This window comes from Lynx canadensis, chromosome A1 (genome assembly GCF_007474595.2).
Source record: "Lynx canadensis isolate LIC74 chromosome A1, mLynCan4.pri.v2, whole genome shotgun sequence".
NCBI classification, from domain to species: domain Eukaryota; kingdom Metazoa; phylum Chordata; class Mammalia; order Carnivora; family Felidae; genus Lynx; species Lynx canadensis.
In genome coordinates this window covers 233150548-233162039 of record NC_044303.2, presented here as the reverse complement: position 1 = coordinate 233162039, position 11492 = coordinate 233150548, and positions in this window count along the sequence as shown.

Below are 11492 nucleotides of genomic sequence, written 5' to 3'. Positions count from 1 at the left end.
CCAGTGACCTGTCACTGTTAACTATGTGCTCTAGGAACTGGCCATCCAGTCAGATATGGTTTCTCCCTCACAGACCTGTTTAAAATAAACAGTTTTCTTGTCTATCACTATGTGGATTGCATCTTCCTTAGTCTCTTATGAGGGAGTTCACAAAAGTCTTTCAAATCTAGAAAATGGTGTGTGCCCAAAAACATGCTGTCTCCTGAGCTTCCCTCAGCTACTACATCAGCGTCAGAAGTTCAGTGATATATTAGTTTTAGAAAAATCGGCATTCTCAATGTTTCCACTTTATTAAATCTGTGTTGGCTAAGATTTTACTTGGTTTTCTTTCTTGTTAGTTTTCTCTTGCTCCCCCTGGCATTAGAGGTCAAAACTAACCCGTCCACTGGACTCACGCTCATTTCAGGCTCTCTTTTCTTCCAGTGTTCCATTCCTCGCTGAATTGGCAATTCTCAAACAAACAGCAACACCTTTGGATGCCCGTTTTCGAGATTTGTAGAACAACTCCCAGGGCATGCATGTTGGTCTTTAGAGTTTGTTCATCAAAGAACGTGTACACTAGGTGGACATCTGGTCACCCAACATACACACAGCTAGCTGGTGTGTAACAACCCTGCTGTTAAGCTGGGTCATGGCCATAATGATGGGAACTTGTCCCAGAGTGAAGCTAAAGAAGGCCCTTTCGATTTCTTACCCAAGACATGACATTCCCATTTCACTCTGGAAACTGAAGTATTAGAGGCTGTTAAATTGGGAAATATCCATAAGCAAAGCTCCAATTACTTTCTCTGTGGTCCATGTGTCTTGAAGATGTATCCAGTAGACCGGAATTCCCGTGTGGAGCTGCCTTAGGACAGCTGTGGGATCATGCAGTACCCATCCCTGACGGCGATGTCATTCTCTGTCACACTGTGTCAGCACAACTGGAGGAGACTGAGGACCATACATACAGCATGCCGGACTGCTCAAGAAGGAGCTGCTGCCCACACCGCCTGAGCTGACAGCATTTGGACACAGGTCTCACAAGTTCTGAGGGGTAAAGGTGAATCCTCAGTCGGGCCCGCTCCTCCCCTCCTCCCAGGTTGGATTTCTGCTTTTAACCTTGCCAACAAAAGCACTGGCACCAGGCCCCGAGTGATGGTCGCAGCTTAGGGCTGACCAGGAAAGCACATTGAAGAGAGACAGAAGGAAGCTGATCCGCTTGGAAGGTTTCTAAGGGAGGGCACCCCAGAGAGGACGAGGCCTAATTTACACTGTATCTCATGACCCCGGCAAACTGGAGAACCTTCTGGTGAAGGTGATGCCGCCTCACTGTCATCCCAGATCTTATGATTGATCATAACACAGCTCCCTGACTGAGCCGACCTACTACAAGAACATTTGTTTATTTCAATGTGGGGGAATACAGAGGTGAGGGGGCAGGAAAGGGGAGGAAGCCAGAGGGGAGGAGGGCGAGGATGGGGGACAAGAGAGGGAAAGACTGTGAGGTTTAAGGAGTGGACAATCCCTCGGTGGTCACTGGGGAATCCTGAGGAGTGGCAGTACACTCAGTGATATCTGGGAGCCTCAGTTCTGGGCATTCATCCAACATTTCTTTTATTCCTATCAGCTTATGCCTGTTGATAGGTCCTTCCCTGTGCAGCTCAGATATCTTGGCCCATCCCTTCCATTCCTACCAGGATCAGTACTATCCTGCCTTAGTGCCCTTCCTTCTCAACTGATCAAAACTCCAAGGGAGATAAACAGCAAGCTTTCTTAAATTCTAAAGAACATAATCTTCAATGGGGGAAAAAAAAGAAGAAAAAACAGGGCACCTGGGTGGCTCAGTTGGTTAAAGGTCCGACTTCAGCTCAGGTCACAATCCTGCAGTTTGTGAGTTCAAGCCCCATGTCAAGTTCTGTGCTGACAGCTCAGAGTCTGGGGCCTGCTTCGGATTCTGTGTCTCTGTCTCTCTCTGCCCCTCCCCCACTCGTGCTCTGTCCCTGTGTCTCAGAAATAAATGTTAAAAAAATTTTTTTAAAGACTAGAAGGTATATAAATGACTTAGAACTACTGTTTCTATAACGGGAAAAGACCAATATCTATTTTCACGTTTTCCTGGAACTGACAGACTAAATTTCTTTAGCAATTTTCTATGATGAATTGATGGTATTTGAAATGTTAGATAAAAGTAGTGAATCGTGTTTTCCACAGTTTGATTTGATGACCAAAGTGGAAATCAAGATGAGAGGTACTTAGATTCTGAAGTACCGGCTGTGTTTTTGGACTTAGCTAATCAATTGGTGATAAATGTACAGCATCATCTAATTTCTGAATTCTGATTTTTTTAACAAGTATGAAAATCAGCAGAGTTCATATCATCTGTATGATTTAGAAATTTGTGCTCAGAGTCTTTAAACACAACAACCTCCTTTAAAAGCAAAATAACTACAGACCCTACAGAAATCCATCATGCCAGCCTGCACTGGATAGTACTTTATCTTGCTGTCAGCCCTTCATGTATTTTGAGGAAAATAGACCTAAATAATCTCAACCCCCCCTTTTTTATTATCATTAAGGTGTAATAACTCAACACTTTAAAAACCTTTAGAAAAATTACATAAAAGATGTAGAATTCTTACTTTGGGAACACAGGTACAATCTCCATTGTTCATGTCCATGTTTTGGTCTATAACCGAAACTGGTTACATTTGACTGGTTACAGTCAAATGGTTTGTACCATTGACATAAATTAGAAAAACAAAACAATTTATTGGTTTCTCGAAAGGCATTCAGAAGCAGGTATTACATTTTCCAAAAAGAAAAGCAGAGCAACTAAAAGTCTGTATGCACCGAATGAGATGAAAGAGTGATCCTTGGGCTGGTTTCTGTCCTTTGTTTGTCCCCTACCTGCCTCCCTTAGGAGGAAAAACAAACAAAAGATTCAGTTAGAATCTTCACAGTCACCTTTTCCAATTTTCTCCTCTATCCAGGTTACCTCCTTTCCGAGTATACCAGGTGTTCCAGCAAAATATTTGTAATTTACCCTTACTTTTCAAACTTTGTTAAGTGTCTGGTTTAACGACTATTTCCAAAGAATTATGGCTTAATTAGTTGCAGGTATGGGCAACAACATGCCTTACAAAAAGAGGAGAATGATAAGCCCAAATTGTGTCACTTTTACACAAATCTTATTAGTTACTCAGCACAGTAATGTTCAGTTGTGGTGGGATGGTTCCCCATCAGCAGGCTAACCATTGCTAAAAAGAGGCTGCTTGGCTGTCTTCAAGCAGAATGAGCATTTTCCCTATTTATGGGACTCACTGGCTTAAAACACCAGGTCTCATTTATCCAAACTCAGAAGGGATAGAACATGTGTCAATTAATTATGTTGTTGAATTATAACTGCCAAGATTCGTGGGAGGACACCTTCGTTTTCTTCTGAGAAAGGCCCACCAAGCCTGGACCTCATAATGTATTCTGGTCTCAGGAAAGGGACGAACCAGAAACAGATTGTTATTTCCTTGGGGGCAGGTTGAAGATCTAGGAAGCTGGGTGAGGAGAAGGAAGACAGGAAGCAAAGCCTATATGCGTGTCTCTCCCTCCTCCATTTTCTAAGCAGATTTGGGGCCACCAAATCTTCAACACAAGGTGATGATGACCTCTTTGAAAGGGAGTATGTGCTGTGTCCTCCCTGACCTCGTGCATTTACCTCCTTATACTTCTGTCTCCACAGAAGACACAAGGCACTTGAGGGAACAGATCTTGACATGTACACCATCCGTCATTTCATCCCCCTCTTTGAGCCCAATGGTGGAGTATCGTGTGATTTCCAGTTGTGTGCAAACTTGCTAATGTCTTGTTCTGTCTTGTTTATTTTTAGATTATGTCTAGATTCTAGAATAACAATGGGAAGGCCCCCTACATGCAGAATCAGGACACTGCTTGAGCAGAGGGAGTTGGATAAATGTACACCATGAAACATTCTCTTAAAGAGCTGGTAGTTATTAAAGGTGATGACTGAGATTCTCAGCAGGAGTAAGAAATTCGCTTAGTTTTTTCCAGGTGAAGGGAAGTCTGAAGAGATTGAGGCTGGGGTGGAAAGCACTCTTGGTGGGGAGTTGCCAAGCCAGGTTTGAACCTGTGTCTCTGCTGCACCTGCTGGGGTCCTCAGGGCATCCTTTCCTCTCTGTCAAATGAGGGGACTTCACCACTTTCTCCTAAAGTTAACCTCACACTCAAAAACTCCACTCTTTCACAAAACTTAGATTCTTCTAGTGAGCTTCTAGTGAGGAACTTCTAGTGAGGAAAGAAACAGAGGAAGGGGGATAAAATTATCGAGGAAGTCACAAAGGAGAATGGTGTGTTTTGAGGTGCTGGGTGAAGGGGTCCTGTGAGCTGTAGGTTGCCTTGAATCCACTTTCTGAAGGGCTGTTTGGGCATCGCTGCCTGGATATCTTCCTGACAGGATTTTCCTCGTGACTTGATGTGGCCGCCACCTTCCTTCTCTCAGGGAACGGCGAGGCATGTCGACCAGGGGACACATGATCTCAGAGGGCACACAGATCCTGTAAGGAGCATCTGTTAGCAGGAAACAGGGAGTGACAGCAATTGTGAGGTGAAGGCGTGGGAGGAAATTGAAGGGGAAGAGAACCGTGGTTGGGCATTTACTGTCCTCACCACTCCTAACTTTTCTGAGGAAAGATGGCCTCTGAAACCGCTACCGTGATGAACAATTGACTCTTCCACAATCCCAAATTCAGCCTATATCCATCACGATTGGAAAACAGTAATTCAGCAAAGCCTTCTCTGTCTCTACAGTGAGACTCATTTTCAAAACATTAATAGAAGCTTTTCAAACTAGAGATGACCACTTATAATTCTGTATATTGTGTGAGGAATGATTTTACAAGGGTGACTTTTGGACTTCACTTATTCTGTTATGCCTTTGGTGGCTGGCCTTATGAACTCTGAACCAACCAAAACACACAGTTGTTTATCAAATGCCATCTTGTTTCGGTTCTGGCTCTGTGATTGCAGCGGTGAGGTGAGAGCTTCAAATGCTTCCTAAGAAAACTTATGCCAAGCTGATTAATGAGAGAATAGCCATGTTAGCTATTCATTTTATAAACAAAATCATACCTGCTGTAAAGATAAACCAAGTGTAATTCCAGGAAAATAATACTATTATGGGTATTGTTTAAAAGATAATTTCCTTTTACATTAAATAACTATAGTCGGGTAGTCAGGAAGTTCAATCATTTCTGCTTATTCTTGACAAGCTGGGTGCCAGGAGACACTTTAAATGGAAATTTACATTATATATTTCAAATGGATCCAAAACAGTACTTTAAATCATGTTTCAATCTTATTTTGTTAAGAATGAAGTAGACCCGGGGCGCCTGGGTGGCGCAGTCGGTTAAGCGTCCGACTTCAGCCAGGTCACGATCTCACGGTCCGTGAGTTCGAGCCCCGCGTCAGGCTCTGGGCTGATGGCTCAGAGCCTGGAGCCTGTTTCCGATTCTGTGTCTCCCTCTCTCTCTGCCCCTCCCCCGTTCATGCTCTGTCTCTCTGTGTCCCAAAAATAAATTAAAAAAAAAAAAAAAAAAAAAAAAAAGAATGAAGTAGACCCTGAAAAGAAAAGCTGGACACATAAGCACATGTGAGATTGTGTAGAATGGATCTCTATAAACACGAAGATTCTAGAAAACAATCACAAGAAAGAAAATTGTGGCACAGCACTTGTTTATTTCCCTCGCTTTCTAAACTGACCGCCAAATGTAGGTTCTTTAAGGGATGCTTTAAAATTTTAATATTTCATAGAATAGAGATGCTTAGAATCCAACTGAATTGGTTGGGGATGGAGTCTGGGTGATATTTATTAAAAACAAAAACAAAGCCCAAAACAAAAAACTCCCCAGATAACATGCAGCCAGAGCTGATAACCACTTTGACTGTCAACAAGCTCAACTGGGGGAGAACAGACCTCCCAGAGAAGCTTTAAGAAATTCTTCTTCTGGGACTCTTTTAGCACTAACAGGCATCCAACCTTGCAATAGGAGTGAGGTCTTTTAAGCGTGCGGGCAGCCTGAGTGATCAGGGCAAATACAGATTTAAAAAACTTAAACAGTAATTATTTCATTACCTGTGGTTAAGAACAGCTTAATCATTATAACATGCTTCACTATATATTTTTATTTTATTATGTTAATTTTGGCCTCCATACTAAATGGGCTTTTTCAGCGTTTTAGTCAATTAAAAATTATACATACATATGAAATTATGCATATTTTGTCTATACGTGTGTGTATATTATGTATGTACATGCATATATATACACGCATACAAAGAGTTGGCTGTTGAACAATGTATGCATGATTTTTATTTTTTATTAATATGGAAAAGGACTGTAAATGTAAATTTTCTCTTATGATTTTCTTAATAACACTTTCTTATCTCGAGCTTACTTTATTATAAGAATAAAGTATATAATGCATACAACATAAAAAATACATGTGTTAGTCGACTTTCTGCTATTGGTAAGGTCAACAGTAAGCTATTAGTTGTTTTTTACGGGGGGGGGAGGAGGGTCAAAAGTTATATGCGGATTTTCAACTGCTGACGTCAGTGTCCCTGACCCCTGTGTTGTTCAACTGTGTATTGAAAAGTTGAGAAAGAAAGAGGTAACAGGATCATGAATAATGAAATATGAAATGTGGCTTTCACTCAACAGAGCGGGCTTCCTGGGCCATGCATCTTCTGTGCTCATGCTAACTGACAGTCAGCAGTTCATTCTAGAAAAGTCTTGTTTTATGCAAGAAATAACGGAATATGGTGTGCTGGAGAGATGAATATAACTTAACAAATTAACCTTCCACAGGATCTGACACCAACTCCTAATAAATTAAAACCCTGATCGGCTTTCCTTGTCACATATGTCTCATTACCCATAGAACATTGCTAACGCTTCTTGACTGTATCACAGAACCATCGTGAGGCTGGTGGGGCCAGTCTCGGCCACCACTCAAGACGCCTGAGGATCTGCAGAACAAACAGGAGCTTGATAGGGGATTTTTGCAGAAGGCTGTCCAGTCTCACTCTGATGGAACCCTCCAAGGAGCTGTCACGCCTTAGCACATCCGGGAGCACGGAGACTTTGCGGCTATGTGAAGAAGAATTGCGCTAAACTGTTTCCTAAATGGTAGGATTTATTTCAATGCTCACATACAATTGCATGAGACAAACTATTTACATAAAACATAAGTACAAAAAATATAATACAATTTATACTGTACATAATCGGGATTCTCTTATTTCGTCCCCCAAAGTGTTGGCAGGTAGAGATGGGAGGGAGGGGATGCTATGGAAGGAAAGATGGCACTCTGAGCAACACTCAGGGTCATTCTTCCTGAATTTGTTTGAAAAAATAAAATGAATTGGTTTGGATCGTAGAAACTGGCAATTCACCGAGAGCAGTGAGTGAGCACGGCATTCTCCCTTCTGGAATAACAGCTCATTTTCTTATAAATATGTTTGCTTTCCTCAGCGTTGGGACTTGGAGGAGGTGTGAGTTGGTTTCTGCTGATTGGTGGGTAACACCTGCCCCCCACCGACTGCCCCTTCTCAACATTTTCCATAGTTGACCCAAATGCAGCAACGGATGAGCTCCCGGCCTGGGGTGCCACTATCGGTGTCTCAAACTGACTCTTGAACGCAATGCACCTGTCAGGTGTCATTAAACAACATTCTTGGATACAGTGCTGGACAGCTCTCTCCAGTGAGCATTTAAGACCAACAAACCGCTGAACAGAAAACATAAAAGTGAAGACTATTGGAAATTTGTATTACACATTTCTAATGACAAGGTTTCAAAAGAAACCTTGAAAAACCAAATGTAAGGACTAAAAAAAAGGGGGAGGTGGCACCCAAGAAAGTGAAGACAGATCTGCAATCCATGAGGATTCCAACTGGGCAATCAAAACTCCGTTTTCTCATTCAAGGGAAGGGAAAGGCAACACTGTCTCATCTACAAAGCTCCACTATGATTCATACATATGGTCTTTTAAAAACTAATTTTAGGGGCGCCTGGGTGGCGCAGTCGGTTAAGCGTCCGACTTCAGCCAGGTCACGATCTCGCGGTCCATGAGTTCGAGCCCCGCGTCGGGCTCTGGGCTGATGGCTCAGAGCCTGGAGCCTGTTTCCGATTCTGTGTTTCCCTCTCTCTCTGCCCCTCCCCCGTTTATGCTCTGTCTCTCTCTGTCCCAAAAATAAATAAACGTTGAAAAAAAAATTAAAAAAAAAAATAAAAACTAATTTTAAGGTCAGTAACTATCTGCAAGTTTACCGTTTACCAAGGGCTGAAGTTGGCTTTGGTTGGAGAAGGTTCAGTGAAAAAAAGCAAAACAATCCCAAGGAAGTTTATTTTGTATCACAAAACAGCAACAGCAAATTCACACAGAATGAGGCATTTAACATTTCATAACGTCTTCAAAAGTCACATCAAGGGGCGTAACACGCAAGCTTCGTTATACGCTTTTGAAGAATCCTACAAGGGAGCAAGTTTGTGCATTTTCTTTGCAGATGATGTAGAGTCTCAGTGGTGACTGTAGGTGCCTGGGTTGAAGTTTGATTTTGGCCAACAGTCATGGTATAAGAGAAAACACCTTCAGCAGAGAAAACACTGTTAACTTTCTTAACCCAAATTGAGGGTGACAACTTTGTGAACTTGTGAAGCAGTTTTGAAATTGCCTTAAAACACACACACACAATGTTCTAGGTGGTTCTCACTCCACTCACGGTATCTGTGCCAGCTGCCACGAGCCTGATTTTCCTGTACCTTGGACTTGCCTGAAAGGGGTCAGTAACAAAAACTCTAACTTCTATAGACACCACATCGGCATCCCCACTACAGACCAAACACTAAGGTGTTTTCACGGAAGATGTAAAATTAAGGTGATGTCAGTTTCTGGAAGGCTGAGACCAGATTAACCTGAACTCTGAGCACACTTCTGTACCTGTTCCGGTGCTACATGCCCTACCCAGTGGGGGCAGACATGACACCCGACTAGGATGTGCTCCTTGGTCATTTTCTATTCCTGAGTTCAAAGAGACAGGTAAGAATGATTTTCTTCAGAGTGTAGCCAGTCAGTCCTCTGCTTTGAATTGGAACCAACAACATCCAGATGGGAGGACAAATCACCATCTTAAACAAGGCACTGGCAACTTTGTACAGAGAAAATGAAACTCTCTGCACTTCCGGAGGATGGCTAACAACGCTCTCTTCTTAGTGACATGACAGAAGGACTGTTTGGATTTTCCAGAATCCAGATTGGGCTCCCAGCCTGTATTTGTCTAGCATTTGAACTGTTTTGAACTACCATTTGCACCACCGCTCACCTAACATTTGGGCCACTTGGTCTTTCAACCAAAGCTAAAAAATAATAGGGTCGTGGTCAAACTACTGGCCTCAGATTTCTTACTGAATATGAAGAGATGGAGTGGATGGTATTGCCAGCCCAACATGGTGGTTTAAGAAACGCCACAGCGTGGTTTTTCACCTCTCCTTTGCTCCTTTCAGGTTTTTAAATGTCCTTGACTAGTTATCCTCATCATGTCAATACAGTAAAACCTGTTTGCTTGAACAAAAATGGATTCGGACTCTGGTCGTGGGTAATAAGCTTGATTGCTTTCTGTGGCAGAACTAATACGATCTTTTGCAAATACTATGAGACAGCTTACACTAGGAAATGAACATGCTGTCAGGCTCTGCTTTGGGTTTTGATGATGTTCTAAGTCCCTGTGCGGCATAAGCTATATTTTCAAGAGAAAACAATCCCTGTTCCTGATGCTTTCGTAATATAGACCAAATTTTTGATAATGTGACATATGACATATGAAAAAACTTTGATTCATCTACTTCCCAAAACATGTATAACACACCCTTAATATAGTCCATAAAAAAGGAGTATAGAATAGTCATTACAGAAATTCCTGCCAATAATTCAACAATGCATCTTGTTCATTACTTGTCAGTTTCCAAAAGAGAAAAGCAAGGATTCCAACAACGTATTTCCCTGTGTTTTATCAGGCTATCAAAACAGATAACATGAATACCTCGAGTCGGCATTTGTAGAGTTACAAAGCATCTTTAAATCAGTTCTTATTAATGACCTCAATAGGGGAGAGCAGCCGAAATAAATTCCGCCACGGCTCCTGGCCTCCAAATCTTTTCTCTCACACGGGGATACACCGTGCAATGACTGGCATTTCTTTTTGTGCATTTCTCAGGCCAAAGTGACTGTTACTTTATGTTCTTCCATTTCATTCCCATTGAGAGAAGCAAGGGCTCAGAATGGCTTTCTAGTTTCTGATAATCGTAGGTAATCAAACTTGCAACATTGTGTCAATGTATTATCACCAGGTCAGCAAGAATTATCATGACATAATGGAGACATTAGAAGGGATGGATGCATGGGGTAAGCCAACGCGGTCTGAGAATTCCACTTTGCCCCATCCTATCCTGGAAAGCACAGCAGAGAGTTTGCATATGAGTTGATTCAAGGTAATCATTTTAGTCCCCACCTTCATGAACATTGATTATTGGAGCTGGAGGCTTAGGGACAATCCTATTCTGTGGAGCACGGCTGCTTTGAGGCAGAAGTTCACTGGATCCCCGCTGGTAACTGCTGCCCCTGGGGAGGTGCCCCAGAGCCCTCTTTTGAGACAGAAGTGCGAAATTTGGAGTTGCCCCCAAATGCCACACAAGAAAACCCCACTGGAGTGTAAAAGACTTCCTGCTGGAGGTGGTGTGACAGTGCTGGGGAAATGGTCGCGGTTTATTCGGAGAGCAAGTAATTATCACAGAGAAGCATAAAGATACGTGTGAATTCAAGCACTAGCAAAGCTGCACTTTGTGCATCAAACAGGTATTTGGACAACATGACTAGCTGAGTGCAGACTCCTACAGACTTCGAATAAAGTCTCCTCTGATCTTCAGTTTCACCCGCGTGTACCCCGGCAGGTGGCCCTGGGGACGCGGCATCCCCCGTTGGGACTCTGTCACAGCTTGGAAGGCTCTGCCCCGCCAGTGCCACCGCAGCCTCGGGTGCAAACGCGCACCCTCGTGGGCCGGGGGCCCCCACGGCCTCACCCTTGTGCGGACAGAGCAGGACACGAGGGCGCCCGGGGCGGAACCCCCTGCGGTCTGCGCAGTGGATCCCCCCAGGGTCCTGGCTTCAGACCCACAGAGCCGGCGGGTCCGGGCTCCCCACCCGGGACCGGGCTCCCCACCCGGGACCGTCCCTCCCACTCGGCCCGGAGCCGCTGCCTCCCCATCTTCCCACACCCCCCTACTTCCCGCCCTTTCCCACCTCCTCTTCTCTTTGGCATCGGCCCTCGAGGCAGTGGGGCCAGACCCCGGTCCCCCAGGGCACGCGGGCGGCCCCTTCCCGGGGACCGGGCTCCCCCTGGGGCAGGGACACCCCGCTGCCCCCGCCCCTGCACCTGCCCTGCAC